The following is a 16,758-nucleotide window of genomic DNA, read 5'->3' on the forward strand; positions in this document are numbered from 1 at the left end:
AACTTATACCATTAAAATAACAAACACGTTAAAAGCGGTAGAATCATAAACTATAAAAAGCCCCATAAAAACCATAAAACAGTTTAACAGCTTTTAGCTTCCCTTCTCACATGGTGTGATTATAGAAGTACTTTAAAATTTTCAATTCTTTGTATTCAGGATACATCACAAGAATGTCCAACGTAAACCAGAGAACAGCTTTTTAAATACTAGGTTTAAATGCAGGAGGGACCCTTGGCTCTAAATAAGTCAGTAGGGTCCTGTCCTTGTCTTCATCACATTTACCTGTAAGTGCTTTACTCTTGGATTATTTCCACTAATTCACTGAAGAAATGAGGTGGAATGTGAAGTGACAAAGGGAATAAACACTTTGACTTTTCTGTTTGCAGCAGTAGTGTTAAAAACATGATTTTCCCCTGATGGTGCAGAAGAGCTTTCATGCACAAAGGCCACACAGGAAGGTGGTTTCCTGTGTCCCACACTGCAGAAGTTCAGCTGTGCAAACACTTTATTGTCCTCATACTAGATACTCGAAAAACAGCTAAACTAACTAGCTGGGAAAGTGTGGCCTTCTCTACCTAGGCAGAGCAGAGGAGGAGGAGGAAATGAAAATTCCTGATTGTTTTGTCTCTCAGGTAGCCCCATAAACACAGAGAGTTCAGAGATGCAAATCAGTCACAGCCTGATCCTTTGCCAAGCCTCAAGCACTCTCAGCTCGCCTTTGCTTTCATGGGAGCTGAAAGCCACCCACAGCTCTTGAAAGCCCCTCGGTGAGCTGAGCTCTGAGTGGCTTTAAGTGTGCTGCCTCTTACCCTGGCCAGGATGGAGAGGGAAGAAGCTATTCTTCACAGAGGAAGAAGAAAACAGTTCTGCTGGAGACACAAGATTTGTCTTGTGAAGTGCTTCATGTCTTTGGTCAGTGTTAAACAAACACCAGTATCCATACTGGGAGATTAGCTGGCTGAGAACATGAATAACAGCATCAGCCCATCCAGATTTCTAGAGTTTCCCAATGTTTTCCTTCACCATGTGCTGTATAAAACTTCTGTTCTCCTGTGTTGCTTTCTGGCAACATCCTGTCTTCTGGCCAGGTTCTACCCAAAGCCTTGAAGCAAAGTTTGCTCGCAATACCATCTGCTGTGGTGCTAGAGGTGCAAAACACCCCAAACTCAAGTTCTTCCAACCATTTAAAAAATGACACTGTTCTACTTGGACAGTTTAACACGTAAATCTATTTTCCTCAGTGGTAAGTGCAGCAGGCAGCTTGGGCATGCGCCTCTTGTCAGTGCCAGTTCCTCTCTCATTTTTGGAGGAAAGACAGGGACTCATCCTCTGAATGGCATCCTTAGGAAGATTTGAAGCTCCCACTGAGGACATCCAAGAAAGAAATGGAAAAATGCTTGGCCCTGAGAGGTCTTAATGGAAAGCAGAGGTGTCACTTGTACTCACAGACTCAGGACACTGATGTCAGAAGGAAGCATAATGTCATTTCACTTTCCATTTCTTATATTGTCTCTACTACTTAAGTTTTTAACAACAAATTTCTTTTACTAGCACCCTGAAGCCCAACTCAAATCATTCACGTTACTGTGTCAAATTCAGCGGTGACACCTGAAACTAGGATGAGGATAAGTAAGTTTAGTCAAGATGCAAATATCAGGCAAACAACATAAGAAATGAAAGGGCAGTGAGGTTGGGTGGGAAGAGATGAGTTCCATTAACAATGATATTTCTTGATTGCTCAGGCTTATTGAGACCTGTAGAAAAAGAGGGTTGGAAGTTTGCTAAGTGCCTTCAGAAGAGCTGACACCCTGCTAGGATGTGAGTCACTGAAAGTTATCACTCCTTTGTACAGAGCACACTATAAGCAGGAGCACCCAGTGCAGTTATTGCAGTGTATGGTGAAGTGGAACTGGAAATTTCCAATAAAAGATTGGTGCCATATTCTCATACCTCTCACTTTTTATTCACACTTCTTTTATTATACTTCTGTGATTTTATTATTCTTTTTATGGACTTCAGAGTTATTGTGTCCTGAAAGCCAGCAACCATGGCGTCAGTATTGGGTGTTTATAGGATTCCATTACACCATAATGAAGAGCACAAACACAAAATCCTGCACATTGCTTTTCAGAACAAGTTTTGACATCCTTCTCTTCCAACATTAAAATAGTGCTTGATTCTTCAATACAAAAGTATCATACTTTAATCCAACGTTATTTTCCCTCTTTTGAACTTTCCATATTTTGCTTAAGATGTCAGTAATTTGTTTTCATTTAAAGTTATCTCTTTTAGCTTGATTAAGAAAATAAATTAATCATTTTCTCACATCAGAGATAACCAACCAGTTAGAGTTGTCAATTCAGCATTTGACTCTACTTTCACAGTTGCTGAATCTAGCAATCCATTGAGACTCAATCAGGCTGGGAATCACAGGGATGGGACGGAGCACAATCACAGAGCTGGTGATGGGTGAGGCAGGGAATCTGCAGTTTCACAGCCAGATACTGCTACAGATACTGCTACAGGGGCACTGCTACACGAGCCTGGAGTTGCGTTTAACACAGACTGCAGTGAGTGTTCAGATATCTGAAATAAAGCAGAGATGTGGATTGTCTCTTTTTGTGCTGTGCTGGAATGGGAGGCACAGCCTTGCCACTCCACCCTGATGTCCTGTCTGCTGGCTACAGGAACACCTGCCCCAGAGACACTTGTGAGACCCCCATTTGCAAGGGGTTTTCAGCCATGTGAGAATGTAGAAACATCCTATGTTCCACCAGGCCAAAGGAGACAAAGGTGTCCACCTCTGGCTTGCAATCAGTGTCCATGCGTATTCCTCCCCATGGCATATCCCGTCTCTGGGAAGCCACAGTCAAGATAATGGTTCTTGAAGACCACAACTGCAGTTACCTACATTTCAATCAACCCAAAAAATACTTATGTTACATAGGAACAAAGTCAAACTGCCATGAAAGCAAAAGCAAAACCAAAATAATTATAAATGGCCAAAATGCTGCCTGGCAGAATATGACAAGAAACTTCCATGAATGGGTGTCAGCACAGTATTTCACAGGTGAGCCCTGACCACTGTTCCCAGTTTCTTTCCTAAAGTCCAGCTGAGCACACTTTTACTTGCTCATCCATTTTGAAATAACCTTAAAATAAACTGTTAAAAATAACCTAAACAAATAATATATTTCTAGGTAGCCGGTGGAACATTAGAATATATACAAACACTGTCAGAGACATCTAGTAATCATTTATGGTTGTGCTCTAGGTTTCCCTGTGTGATGTACCTTTGCAGATACCGCTGCAATAAAATACTCCACTATCTCCAGATACTTTAGACTGTGCCATTCCTTAAACTGTGTGAATTATGCCTGGAGTTTCCCTCGGGTAACAGCGACGTGGAAAAATGTCTTTCCTAATATTTCACCAGCTCTCTTATCAGTTCCTGCGTTCCTATCAGCGTCAGCTTGTTTTGCAAGAATGTGCAAAATGAAATTGTCTGGGGTTTTGCGCATGGAGCAACATTGCTGTGTTCATCTAGCAGAGGGATTCACCCACCTGCAGGCTCCACAAGTCTGGGGTCTACAATCCCCCCCTTCTCTGCCAAGTGCTGGTTCCAGAGCTATCCAGGTGTGCATAGGGCCTTTGAAATCACATCTGGATTTGGGAATTTTAAGCTGAACTTACTTTTATCAAGAGCCTGCTCTTCCCCTGGAATTGTACAAAAGTTGCCATGGGATATGGAGTATTTTGTCTTTTGATCTTACATCTGGATAGTTTCAGATTATTTAAGGAGCCTCACTTTCCTGAATAGTTTGGTAATTGTTAAGAGTTCCTACATTGCAATGATTTGCTGCTGGAATTCTTTGAAATTCTTGATATTTTTCAACATACTGTTAACGTACTTAACTTCTTCCATTTGTGGGCTCATAAACATTTCCATACAGATCTTTCACGCATACATTGAAGTCTATCATAGCGAAGTCTGTTTTCCTTACTCATGTCACAAAGATCCTTAGAAGTAAAACACTAGGTTCAAAGACCACATGCTGAATATTAGTGGCCTAGATTAATTTCCAGATTAGCGCTAGCAAACTTTCACTTCTTTAAAGTTTGCTTCTCCATGTCATACAGGTATACCACATTCTTTAAAATCATATTAAAATACATTAAGCAGTAAATAAAATCTGAAATATATATGTATATTAAATGCTGTTATAATAAATACAAGTAGTACAAATTAAGGGTAAAATGCGGGAGCTAAGTTCAGTTGTAAGAAGTTAAACCTATATCTGTTTGTCCCTCTTATTCTTAATCTACAAATGAAGTCTCTCTCATGCTGCTGAAAAGCTCCACAGTACCCTCTGCTGCACTCACACCCCTGAATATTCCTCCTGTTTGTTTGCAGATTAACCCAGGAAGCTAATGAAATCTTTATGCAGATTAGCAGGTGGCTTGACGTGGCATGTTGTCTGCTCAGGAGGAGGCAAAAGTAGGAAAGTGGTTATACATCATATCATATCATAGTATACCATATGACATGATATCGTATCATGTAACATAGTCCCAGCTGTAGCTCTCCTTATTAACCATGCTAATTTGAGGAGGTTTACAAGTATGACAACTGAGAGATGCAGGAGAAAAAAACGTCACAACAAAACAAACAACCACAAATGCAGCATTTGAACAAATTTTCATTTCCCACTTGTTGAAGCACTGTGTTCCGTGCTCACAGTCCCAAACCCACCCATTCTGGGGCTCCTATCCACAACAACATCTCTCATTTCAGCCCAGCCTTGACCCCCAGCTTTTTTCTTGCCCCATAGAATGATTGTAGCTCATACTTTGGCCTCTGCTTGTATGAGGGGAAACCTCAGTGCTCACGAGGCTTAGCTGTGACTTGCATACAGCCAGTGGTTTCAGCCTATTTATTTTTTTTTTTGTGGTTTTTTTTTGGGTTTTTTTTTGTTGTTTTTTTTTAGTAAATAAAGAGGTTTATTTGCTCACTGTGCCAAATCTGAAGGAAATGTGGCCACTGAGAACTGTAATCAGGCCCACAGCCCACAGTTGTCGGTTCCCAGAGAGGCCACAACATTATTAATAAAAAGAGCTGCACTTCCTCCAACTGGGATAAAAATACTGCAAAACCACAAATCCCAAAGCCAGGTGTGCAAAGTCATTTTGCAAATCGTGGGCAGTAACAGCAATGGGAAAACCCTGCAGTGCTTGGGTGGTGGCACCTTCTCTTGCAGCAGCCTCTGGGGAACAGCTCCTGGCCACAGCACCTGCTGCCAGGGCTGGTGCTCCCCTTGGCTCCTCAAAAGACTGCTTCTGGCTGTAATCGTGCCAGACCAAACAAGCCAAAAATACTGTGACTAATCAATTTAAGATAAAGGCCATCTCAGAAAAAATAGCTGCTCAAGGAAATGAGCTTCTTTCTCAACAGCTGGCATCATTCCTAGTGAACCACCAACAGGGCTCCGAGCACTGGGCTACAGAAGTGAAAAAATAAAAAAGAAAATAATATTTTCAGATGAAAATAAGGAGGGAATCTCATCCATGCTAAGCGTCATGCAAAAACAGTTAAAAATAAGGCAATAAGAAACTGGTCAATCTGAAGGGCAGCACTGGGATTGGGGAAAACAGCCATAATCCTGGACACAAGTCCCCTGAAAACAAGCATTTGACGGATTGGAGGAGGGCAAAGGGGAGTTGCCCATTCTTACCAGCCAGTTACCAAAGTCTCTGAGGAAGGTAATTTAGAGCAAACAAGAGGAGAATAAAATAAGAGCAGGAGGTTTAGCAGGGCTCTTCCTGGAAGGGTGAGGAGGCAAAGGTTCCTTGAGAAGGGAACCAGCAGCACCTGGCAGTCTCCACAAGCACAACTGTGTGGTTATCCTGGCTGGGGCAAACAGAGTCTGCTGGGTGGAAAGCTGGAGCTCTGGGGAGGAGCTTTTGCAAAGACAGGACAGACAAGTAAACAGTCCTTATCAAACTCTCCTTCACATCTTGGAAATGTCTTGCCTGTCTCATTTCCCAAGATGTTTGTATGAAAAAAAGGCATGCAGTCTATGTATTTGGAGTGAGTGTATTTGGATGATCCAGTCTAGTTGTTAATGAAAGTTTAATACTTGTTCATGATAATGCCATACACTTTTGTGTTTCTGGGGCTTAGAGCTCAGTCCTGAAACAATGTTACAAAGCACCACCAAGTCTGAGAATATTCCTGTCATATCCCTTATGAAGGTATTGTAAGTTTATGATAATAATTACACCTAACTTTTAAAGCTTTATCACTGTAAATACTGTAGTATGCTTTCATGAAAAATGCTTTAGAATATCCTAGTATTCTATAAAATATTATAGTACTCAAGCATTCTTTTTATTATCTGCCTTTGTGATAAAAAGTTAATTATCTTTTACATATTGGCTGCACTTGCACAATGTAATATTTTCCAAGGTCTTCTGGAAAGGCTTTTTAATTTATAACTTGGGATGGGCCCAAAATAAAACCCATGTATCTAAGTACATCTAATAAAGATGAGTTGATTGCAGTCTATGCCATAACCAGGACAGCCCCAATGAAATATCCTTTCTCCTTGAAAAACAGCCACACAAATGTGTGCATTCCCTCCTTTTGTTGAATCATTTAGCCAATCCAGCCCCTTATTTACTCAGCTATCTTCTCAGAGCCTGACTGAATCAGCACTGGGGAATGAGATTACAGCTTGTTTTGGACTGGCAGGCTTCACCATCAGGACGAGGTGGGCAGGGACTGTTGCCTGAGTTATGGATGCAAGCAAGGTATACTGCACTGCTGTTCCCATTGGCACAAGCTTCTGATTAACAAGCACAATAAACAAAAGACACACACAGAATTTTGCAGACACTCATGACATTCTAAAGTGCTGTGTTGTTCCAGTTTGGATTGCAAAGCTGCACCACCCAGAGTACCCTGGCTCCTGATGGGCTCTGAGCAGCCCATGGTGGGAAGAGACATCCTGTTGTTAGTGCTGGCAAGCCTGAAAAGCATCCTGCCTCATCTCTTGGGTGTGAAGTGGGGCTTTGCCAAAAGGATTCCCATCTTCACAAGAACCACTCTGCCTTCCTAATGTATTTAAGATGTTCTTAAAGTTTCTGGAACAATTTTCTTCCACCTGAAGGTAAGTATTAGTTAATTCTAAGCAACTGGGTTTTAACACCAACTCTCTACAGTGAGACATACCAGCAATGATGGAAATTATCAGGGTGAGGCAAAGGAGACAGGGCACATTTAGGAGGATGCAGGTGGAAATGCCCAATTGCAGATGGGTTAGATGGCTGAAGTAAGCAGGAGAGGCAGCTTGCTGGGGAGACTCTATGCCAGAAAATACAAATTAACCTATGGAGGTCTCACCCTGGTACAGAGGGCTGCCTGTGTGCTCTTATGGAGGGGTGACCATTCTGCAAGCCTCCTTTGGAGGGCTCAGCAATCAGCCTTGCTGAGGAAGAGGAGCAGGGAGATGTCCCCACCGCCCTGCTCCCAGCCTTTCCCCTCATCCTATCAGCCGACAGGAGAGCAGAAACAGCTGAGCACTTATTCTGGGCTGTAAAGAGATTATTCTGGGCTTCATTTAGCCTTATGAGTGTAAAAAAACCACTTCAGGACAGCAGACATCTTCTCTTGCTACCTGCTTACACATTGGAAAATGAAACTTCGTTGTGTATACACGAGGCCACTGAAAGGCAAGATTTTTCCAAACTGGTGTAACCCAATTGCAGAACATTGTGCTCAGCCTTGACTGCCTGGTGCACCACAGGGCATTTTGTTAATATTTAAACTCATTCTTTTGAGTGTTATCCCAGAAGCCGTGGCAGGGTTTGGGGTTTAGGCGGGTTGTGTAAGCAATAGCAGGCCCTGGTGGGTGTGAGCTGCTGAACGGCAGCACTCGCTGCCAGCCAGGAGCTGCGAAGGGCCGGGGGCGAAGCCACAGCAGGTGAAGGAGGCGTGTCCCAGGGAGCTGCAGCCAGCACAGCAGCCTGTGGGCTGTCACATGAGAGCCGACCTTCAGAGCCTCCCCAGGAGAGTGAGGAGAGCCTTGCCAGGAAGGAGCGCTGGGCTGCAAACAGGAGCCCAGCACACGCTGTACCGTGGCTGCAGCCTGCCTGTCATTGTCCCCACAACGAGGGAGCAGTGGGAGAACCTTGGGGAGCCGAGGCTCAGCTGGGCGTGCAGAGGTGAACAACTACGGGCGGAGTGCTAAGGTCACACGTGGTTGTGGAAGACCCTGTGTGATGTCCTGTGCCCTCATGTACCTTGCACTCAAAAAACCCAAACCCAAACAACTTGTATAGTTTTAGTATTCTGCAGGCAGTTTGGAGAGGATAAGAGCATGATGTCTGTGCCAGAGGAATAAGGTGCCAGCAAAATGTGTAGAAAGGATAAATGACATGTGCAGAATAGGGGCTGTCTCCTCAAGGCACCAACAAATCATGTCTAAATTGTCATCAGGAGAGATTGAGGATGACTACCCCAAGCACACTACTCTGATTGATGCAGCTACAAACCCCTGTTTTTCTTAAGAATGGATATATAAAACTCTCCCCTCAGTTCCTCTGACATAGGACACACATGTACCTCTGACTGCCTATGACAGATGTGATTCATTTGCTATGTGTATGCAAATGAATACCAAAAATAATTCCAAATCAACCATTAAACAAAATTAACAACAATGCAAACACAATTATTAGACTGGCCTGGTCAAACAGGAAAATGAGTTTGGGCTCTTGTGACCATTCTTTTTAATAAAGTGACATTTTATGATAGGGCTATAAATATATATATATATATATATATATATAGATAGCATTTTCCCCTGACAGTCTAGGAATACAGGATATGAAATGCCATTGAACTCCTTTGTTCCTGGTTTTCTGAAAACTGATCCAAGATACATTTTTTAGTCAAGCATTATTTGTTAATGCATATTTATGCTGATAACCCTTAGACTCTCTTAAGACAAAGTGTTTGTAAATATGCCCCTTATTTAATCACTCCAATTTTTGAAGATAATACTTCAATTAGAGGAACAGTAACTTGACTAGAAGAATGTTTAATGCTTGCTTAAATGCCATTTTTAATACTAAATCCTCATTCTACAGTTAAAAATTTCCTGAAGTATCTCACTCTTACTGTATTTATGATGTAAGAACACTTTTCACTTTATAGAACCTTCCACTCAAGATTCTTTAATTGCTTTATGACTGTTAGTGTGACCCTTTCCTTAGTAGACAAACATCTGATATTTGCTTTACTTAAAATAACTGACACATGTAAAATTCACTGAGTGCCATATCAAAGGATGTTGAATTGATAGATATTTTTGAAACTTCCTTTGCAAGTGTATCTTGTCCTCTGACAGCCCAATGTAGCTCTTGTTAAAGGCAGATACCAGCTCATGGCAATTCTTCACTCTTCATTATTCTGGAATTAAAATGACCTGGACTGGGAGAAGCCTTCTGAAAGCCCAACCAAACTTCAAATTATTTCAGGGGGAAAAATAGTGTCCTTGTATTTTCTCTTACTCCTGCTTCAAGTCTGGGGCAGATCCTTGAGACTATTCTAGGTCTTAAAGTTCGTGGACTGAAAAGCCTTTCCCTAGAAATCTGATTCTGCCTTCAGGCAGGGAAGCAAGCTGTGAAAAGAAGAATGGGGATGTTGCTGGCTCTTGCTGGCCTAAGAGGTTTTGCTCTGTGTCACAGTCATAGTGGGGCTGGATTACTGTCATGATTTTCCATCTTCCTCACCACCAACCAGCTCAAAATCACCACTGTGTCCCTCAGGAGTCCACACTGATTTGTTCCATGACCAATTAGCTGGCACAGGGCAGGCAGCCATGTCCTTGTGTGGGTTGGGCCTCACCGGGGTGACCTGAGAGTTCAGGTGCTATTGTTTGTGTGCTGCTGTTCACAAGGATGTCTTGTCACATATTTTCCTTAATTGTTTCCCAACAATGTCTCTTTAATCCATTTTAGTTATTGACTAGGCCACCAGCAAGAATACCAGAACTTCAAGAACTGTGGTTGACATTGTTTGGGAGGCCTGTGAGGGGTATTGCAGGTATTGGTTATTAGCTTGTTAGACATTAATATGACTCTGTTCCACAAATATGTTAAGAATGAAGCCAAACAAAAGGCTCATGTATCTCTGTGGAAAGGACACTTTGAGGAGCAGTTCCTGGTCCCTCAGGCTTTCAATATTAGAAACAAAAAAAATGTAAATTAAACTACTAGAGAGAACAAAATTCAAAATCAAAAAGGGAGTCCTTTTTCTCTGAGTGCCCAACACAAAGTGATGTTCCTGCCCTACAGTGTCATCGACGCCACTAGTCCAACAGGAATGTAGCATGCAAAAATTAACTACCACACTACCACAGCTACACTGCTCCATGCTGTGCTGCAGGTCTTTGCAATAAAATCCAACACATAAAATCTGCTTCAGGATGAACTCTGGGATGGTTTCAAACTAAGTGGTTGGGTATTTCTAAGAGTATGACAAGTTTTTTGCCAGATTTTATGTGTGAAATGTCCACAATTCAACTTTCCTCACTTGCTCCATGCTGTGAGCCTCAAGGTTGCAGACCTGCTGAGGAGAAACCAAAAATAAGTCAGGTGTTTCATCTTGTGATTTCTTATCATCACTTTGTGAAAGCACCCAGAAACAAACACTAGTTAAAGCAAACTGTTAAGATTGCAAAAGCATCTCAAATTAGGACATGACAGAATTTGAATGTTTTATGTGCAAATGTATTGCACATAGGCAGCAGCTGCAGGATCTCATGTCTGTGCCCTATGAGAGCCTTGCCTCTTCCAGATCAAAAGAAGAGAGATGAATTGGGTGGCTCATGGAAGAAAGCTGATGTGGATGCCCATAGCTGAACTGGTCACAGTCAGCTGTCTTTACAAAAGAGATGTCTTCATGAAAAAGTTCCAGGCTGTGAAGAGCCCATCTTGCCATGGTGCTGTCTAATGGAGGTGCCTTGTGAGTATCTGTAAGGGCATTAGAGGGAGAAAAAAATCTTGGATATAGATTCCTTAAGCCTGCAGAAGCAGTAGATCTCAAGCCCTCACATGGTCTTACAATGTACTTTAGGCTACTGCTTGGTGACATTGGGATATTGAAGCATCTGGTATCTCAGCAGGGCAGCAAGGACAAACCTGCCCAGCAGCTGGCACAGGAGCAGTACCTTCCTGGGTACTGCTTCTTGGATTCTACTTGAAATCAGCCTCAAAGATCCTCAAAAACCCTCAAACTTTCTCATCCTAAAGAAGCTGAACCTTGCTGAGCTTATCCAGGCATTCCTATCACCCTGAAGCTATGTTTAGGAGCATGGCAGCACTTCACTCTCACTCACGTAGGCATACCAGAACTGGATGAAGATAATGTCCTTGTGTTATCAGGACAAATCCAAAACATAGCCCCATACAAGCTACTATGAAGAAACTCTTTCCCCCATATCTTTATCAATTACAGTTCTTCAAGAGCAAACTGCAGATCAGCATGGGGTGTACACCTTGGTTTTCACAGTGTCAGTTGATTTATTGTGCTAGATCAGAACATTCTCCCATCTAGGTGCTGTACAGTGCCTACAATCTCAGCACTGCAGTGAACTAGGGTGCAGAAATTACACTGTGTTTATCACCCTGTTATCGCTGAGAAACTTCCAAACTGCACAATGTCATCATGCTTCAGGGAGAACTTTGACTTTCATAAAGCCAAGGTGACATAACAATGGGAATGTATTACTTCAGAGATTCTGTGCAGGTGCAAAGAAAATGTCACTGGTTTCTGGTGCAAAATTTCCTGCTAGCCACAATTCTCCCTCAGAGGGTCTAAAGGTCAGGTTGGGAATTAGGAGAGCAGAGCATGAGGAAACCTAACCCCAGAGGAGAAGTGTACCATTTCTTTGATGTAATACATATCTCTTGAGGTGTCTGTGAGTGAATTGTGTATCTGACAGAGCTTTTGGAATTTTGAGGAAAATTAAATTTAATTTTGAAGAAAATTAAATACTGCATAGTTGCTGCATTTTTAATGGCCTTGTTTGAAGACAAGTTGAGATTTTAGTTAACATGAAAACTTTTGTGGAAACTTTCCACATCAGTTTACATTTACATGTTTTCCAACAATGGAACAAATTGATTTTACAGCTATCTAAGAAATAGAAAATATTTGTAGTTTTTGGTTTGATTTTTATTGCAAAACTGAAAATGTAACTGGGAGCTTAAAACAAATGAAAGTGGGGTGGTTTTGCTTTACATGTGAAAATTAACTGGCACTTCATGATCAGCTCTGGTATGAATGCCTATGAAGAACTTTAAATTGGCATGACATATCCAGCACAGAAAAAGGGAGCCAACAATCACATATCTTTCTAATTCTCATTGCAAAGACCTTGAATCATAGGTGTTGGGCAATTTTATCCTACGGTGAATAATTTATTGCATTGCCTTCTAGGAAGAACCCTGACTTTTTCCTGTGAACAAACCAGGCTTTCATATACTGCAATGGCTTTATCCATAATCTCCTTTCTAATTAAGTCACTTTTCACAAGTGTAATGTGCAGGGAACAGAATTTTACAGGGTACAACATGTTACTGATATGCAAAGCCACCCACTGCTATTGCAAAATAATTGCTACCCAGAAGAAAGTCACATGGAAGGAAATTGGAGGGAAGGACATCAGACACAGACCTCCCACTGTCTTTCTGCAATACAAACTTGATATATCAAGTTAAGCAAACTGATGACTAAAGGGAGGTTCATCTCTGCCTCCTTTGAGGGGCAGCAGCACAATTGTGTCCCAGGGATGCTGAGGGCAGGATTCAATCGAACAGGCTGAGATGCCTGAGTTCTCCAGGCCTATGGAGACCCTCCTTCATCAATGGGGTGAGCATTTTTCTCATCAACTTTGACTTTATAAAAATTAGATGTTTATGTAGGTCACCTGTGTCCCCTCTCTGCTCAGCATGTGGCAGCACTAGAGGTGGCCATTGGAGGACAATCCTTTACACCCACCTTGGGATAGGATGAGTAACTCTCTCAGTTTGCCAGTCTTTCAGCATGTCCCATAGGAGCCCAGAAGACAAGTTTTCTATTAGACCTGCTAAACCAGATGTCCAACCCTGAGAGCTGCAGTAAGTCCTGCAATGATTGCTCACTTTCTCTGTGTAGTAAAAGCAGAGGCAGGAATCCTTGAATGCCCCAAGGAAGATTGCCTTGGCCTTGGTGAATGCATGTAAGACAGGCAGATAGAATCTCCTGGGTGCTTATTTTCAAAGACACCTGCTGACCACACAGGGAATTTGGATACTTGCTTTAGGGGAATGGCTTCTCTAGGTGCCTAACATTTAAATGCAAAGCAGTATCACTCCCTCAGGTGAGGCAGCTGGATTCCATCTCACACACAAACCACTGCCAGGAGCAGGGTGCTGGGTGTTTAACCACGGTATGTGGCAACGTCTTCAGTATATAATGGTTCAGCTTGGACCAATGCCCTTTTCTGCCCTTCTCTCAGGTGTGAGAGAACCCAAATGCGTCCTGTCACTAGCACCAGCTGTGGTGCCTTTGTAGGGTCTGCAACTCTGATCTTCTCTTTGGCTGGAAAATGCTTCAAGCTTCCCAACCCCTTCTTGCCTACGTGTGCTCCTTTAGAACTCAAACTGACAGAGGAATGTCCTGACTGCTTAACTCTCCTGCTAGCACCTGGGAGCCACAGATCTTTGTAAAATACCTGCACAACAGAGCAAATACCAGGTCTCCTGATATGTTCTGTCCTACCTTTTCAATGAATCCGAGGTATGCTGCTATTTTGCATCTGGCCCCGTTTCACTCACCTTCTTTCCTATTATCCTACATATTTATGCAGAACCTCAAGCAGAGATCAGTGACTTGCTGTAGTTTTCTCTGCACTTCTCATCTTGCTTTACTGGTTGAGTGATAGGAAGCTTTTCTATGCAGAGCAGTAAGCTGAGCCTCTGGAAAGCAGTGCCCTGCTTTGAACAAGGATGCAAAACAAAATGCCACCCCTGTTTCTTTCTGGATACACTTTGCCCTGCCCCTCACAAAGAGAGGAGTTTACCAAAAGGATTTACCAAAGAGAGGAGGAATGATCTGAAAATGTGCTTTCCTAATAACAGCTTTGCAAGGTACAAGACACTGATGGCCACCATCCAATCCTTGAATGGAATGTGGTAGGTATTTTAGTTCTGTTTTCTCAAGTCAGATCCAGTGTTATAGTCTGTCTAGATTGATAATCTCAATCTGTACAAATAAACATGTGCATAGGTATGTATGCACACAAAATTTCAATGTTTAATGCAAGAAAATATTCAGCATTTCAAAGAAATAGAATGTTCTACTTCTCTCTAACACATCCTTGCAGCTCTGTCAGTTTATGCAGCCATATTGCCCTCTGCTGACTTCAGCCTGTCCTGGCAGCTTTCCTCTGGCTCCAAGTCAGAGGTGAGTCTTACTCTCAGAGCAAATAACCATGAAGCAGGTTTTTTCCTGACACAGACTTGCAGAATGGTTGAGGTTGGAAGGGACCTCTGGATGTATCTGATCCAATCCTCTTCTCAAGCAGGGCTGTCTAGAGCTGGTGTTATAGCATCATGTCTGGATGGCTTTTGAGAAGCGGCAAGGAGAGACTCCACAACCTCTCTGGACAGCGTGTACCAGTTCTCAGTCACCCTCTCAGGAAAATAAGTGTTTGGAAGGAACTTACTGTGTTTCCCTTTGTGCTCCCAATCTCTGGTTCTGTCAGTGGGCACTGCTGAGAAGAGTCCAGCTCCATCCTCTCTGCACCCTCCCTTCAGGTGTTTGCACAACCTTTTGAGATCCCCCTGAGCCTTCTCTTCTCCAGGCTGAACAGTCCCAGCTCACTCAGCCTTTCCTTACAGCAGAGGTGCTCCAGCCCCTCTGCCATCTCCATGGCTCTTTGCTAGACTGTCCCCAGTGTGTCTGTGTCTCCCCTGTAATGGACAGCCCAGAGCTGGACCTAGAACCCCAGCTATGTTTCTCCAGTGCTGAGCAGAAGGGAAGGATCACCTGCCTCCTCTTACTGGCAAGATTCCTCCTCATGCAGCTGGAATCCTGGGAGCCTGCTTTGCTGCAAGGAGACATTTCATGAGTATTCATGGATGTAATAAAAAGTAGAAGTGTAAACAGGTACTGTAACCTCAGTGTTCATGAAAGGAGTGCCATAACCAAAGCAAGGTGAGGTAGAGTCATGCCAGGAGGAAGGGAACAAAAAGTACTCAGGTGTCCATGGTTTACAAGTACCACAGTTCTACAGAAAATACTCTGTCTTTATGATCTTTATTACTCAGAGTGTAAAACCTCAAAAAAGAATTTTAACAATCTCCAAACTTCAGCAGAGTACCCAGGAAGGTTCAGAACATTTGTCTCAGATACTATGACTCCAAGGGACGTGCAGTTAAGGGCAAGGCTGTTCAGAGGTGACTACCAGGGCTGAGGTGAATGGGATGGAGGGATGTAACCCTGCATTCCCTGTGTGGCCCTTTGCCTTCCCACTGTCCCCATCCACTAATACACACTTTAATGCTTCCTGCATTCCCCCAGGCCCCCTACACCCTCGTGCCTGGGTGCTGAAGCAATAACCACACAAGCTGCCTTCCCTTTGGTGGCCACAGTAACCATCTGCACTGACCAGAGTAACCATCTGTACTGACCACAGTACTGGAGGCATCATTCAGAGCCTCCAGTCATTTCTTGTTGCAGAGGATGGTCCTGTTCATTGCTTGCAGTAAACACATTCTCCTGGCATTCAGATTTGTGTCTAAAAAACCTATAATTTCCCTAGAAATACTCATGTACTGCCTGTGCAGTAGGGAGAGCTCCAGTACCCCAAGGTGCACCAAGGCTGGGAGGCCATGGAGAATTAAAACATGTTGGCTGAGTACTTTCAGTTAGCTACAGCTGGAGCAGTTTTGGGTTTTATTCTCTTTGGCTGGCTCATTAGTGAGGGCAGGAGGAAATGATGGGGACACTGTACTATCCAGGATAACTCTGGGATGCTTCTTCATTAGAATCACAGAATATTCTATGTTAGAGGGGATCTACAAGGATCATAAAGTCCACCTGGAGTGAATGATCAAACCCACAACCTTGGCATTGTTAGCACCATGCTCTAACCAACTGGGGTTTAAATATAAAAATATTGGGCACATCCAGCATTGCTAAAGGGCCGATCAGAGAAATCCTTATGGAAAAAGATAGAAGAGGAATTCTGCCGGCTGAATAGGGCGTCTTTCTCCGGCTGTGCGGGAAGTAGCAGAACGCTGCCCCCTGATGGAAATACTGTTGTGTGCAAGAAATTAGTGCCTCTAGAAAACAACCCTTTCACAGAAAATATTTTCAATTTCAGGCAAGGTAGGAAGTATGATCTATATTATATATCACTTACATAAAGCTACATTAAAGTGTTTTTAGCATAAATTGAACAGAATGTATATCCTAAATTACGTAGAATTCACTATAGAAGGAAAATTATCCTGGCCCATTGTTGTTCTCCCACAGGCAATGAAGGATTTAGGTTTTAAAATACTGACGTGCTGAAGTGCAAATAACAGAGGAATGTAGGGTGTACAATCTATTATTCTAGAAGAAAATACAATTTATTTTCCAGAAGAAAATGTAAGTTCTGGAAAAACATACATAGCATTAAATTAAACCACACTAATTAT

This window comes from Melozone crissalis, unplaced genomic scaffold, assembly GCF_028551555.1.
Source record: "Melozone crissalis strain CALT ecotype California unplaced genomic scaffold, PUWL_Pcris_2 ptg000004l_1, whole genome shotgun sequence".
Classification (NCBI taxonomy): Eukaryota; Metazoa; Chordata; class Aves; order Passeriformes; family Passerellidae; genus Melozone; species Melozone crissalis.